Raw genomic sequence first — 1816 nt, forward strand, 5'->3', positions numbered from 1 at the left:
CAGTGGGAAGGGACCCAGCCTCCCCCACCCCCTACCAGTCTGTTCTCCCAGCTCCTGGGGCTCACCTCCCACAAAACCAGAAAGCGGTGCTGCCCAATATAACTTTTTTTTTAATTTTTTTAACGTTTATTTATTTTTGAGACAGAGAGAGACAAAGCATGAACAAGGGAGGGGCAGAGAGAGAGGGAGACACAGAATCGGAAGCAGGCTCCAGGCTCTGAGCCGTCAGCCCAGAGCCCGACGCGGGGCTCGAACTCACGGGCCGCGGGATCGTGACCTGAGCTGAAGTCGGACGCCCAACTGACTGAGCCACCCAGGCGCCCCCAATATAACTTTTTGTGATGATGGAAATAGTCCCTATTTGTGCTGTCCGATGTGTTAGCCACTAGCTGCATGTTTGAAACAAAGCTAGTGAATCAGGGAATTGAATTTTAAATTTTATTTCATTTTAATTCGAATGACCACTTGTGGCTAGTGATTACTGTATTGGACAACATGGCTTTGAACTGTCCCTCCTGACCTTGTTTTCTTATTGGTGAGCCAGCCTTGCTTCAAGATTGGCAAATATGTTTTTCAAATTTGGTGACTGATGTGGAAATGTTGGGGTGAGGAGTGAACAGTCCAGAAAGAAAAAAAGAAGATGGTTTCATGAAAGCACGAGGACAGGACCCGTGGGCGGTTGGGGGGTTGTTAGGAGTGACAGGTTACATACCCTCAGGTTGGGAGGGGGTCAGGGACAGCGTAAGTCTGTAAGGAATTTGGGAGCAAGGTTCCCAGGGCCTTGAGGGGCTAGCTGCTGTTAGGTCACTGACTACAGTGGAGCGAAACCTGGGTCCTGAGACCCTCCCGCTGTGTATCAGCGGCCATAAGCCTGGAGGATGATTGCAGGCATGTACCTTGGGGGGGGGGTGGAGGTAAAGGAGGTTCGCAGAGGGATTTTATACGGCAAAGTGGATGTTGGCTGATGTCCAGCTAAGGTTGCCTTTTGCCTCCAGCAAAGTAGGAACCTGGGGGCCGCTGAGCTTCCAGAGGAAGGTGGCTGTTCCAAGTACTTGCCGATGGGCTGCAATTGTGAGGAAGTTTAATTTTTTTCCTCTTGTTTTTGTTCTCCAATCAGTGATGATACTAGTTTCACTCTTCAGTGAGCAGCTGCTTCTGAGGGTAAGGAGAAAGGTGTATTTCCATTCAACGTCTCCCCTGTCCCCAGTGGCACAGAGGCCATCAGAGCATGATGCCAAGCCTGGGGGACGGGTCCTGGGCGGCTACGCTGACTGCCGGCCACCGACCTCCGCGAACTTCCTTCTTCCACGTCGGCCTCTCTGAGCTCAGGCCACCTTCATGGCGCTCGTTCATGACCTTCTAAAACATATTCTCTGGGAATGGGTCGGGCACACACCTGAGAGTGAGGCAGGAGCTTGGGTTTGTGTCGGAGAGAGGAGCTGAGAGGGCAGGGAGAGAGGCCTGGCCATGACCTCATGAGGCAGCAGAAATGTCCTTCCTTTTCCAAAAGCCAATGATAACCCTCTGCCCCTGCTGGCCAGGAAGAGGAGGCTTGCAGGAGCCTCACCGGCCTGCGGACAAGCCTTTGTGGCGGGAGGGGCGGGCAGAGGCCCAGTACCAGGCAGCCTCTGCTCCGCGGCTCGGAGGGGGTGGGGAAGGCTGACCCTGGCGTCCCCTGGTCAGTAGCCCTTTTGTGTAAGTGCCTGGCAGGGGCGACTCCGGGGCTGCTCCGGGCCGCCCGGGTCCTCCCCTCGGGCTCTGTCAGAGGAAGGGGACACCTCTCTGCAGGGGCTCTCTGTCCCCAGTCACAGTGCAG

Source organism: Lynx rufus, unplaced genomic scaffold (assembly GCF_022079265.1).
Source record: "Lynx rufus isolate CCGP_SWC_20201006 ecotype Redwood Valley unplaced genomic scaffold, mLynRuf1.p SCAF_6, whole genome shotgun sequence".
Lineage (NCBI taxonomy): Eukaryota > Metazoa > Chordata > Mammalia > Carnivora > Felidae > Lynx > Lynx rufus.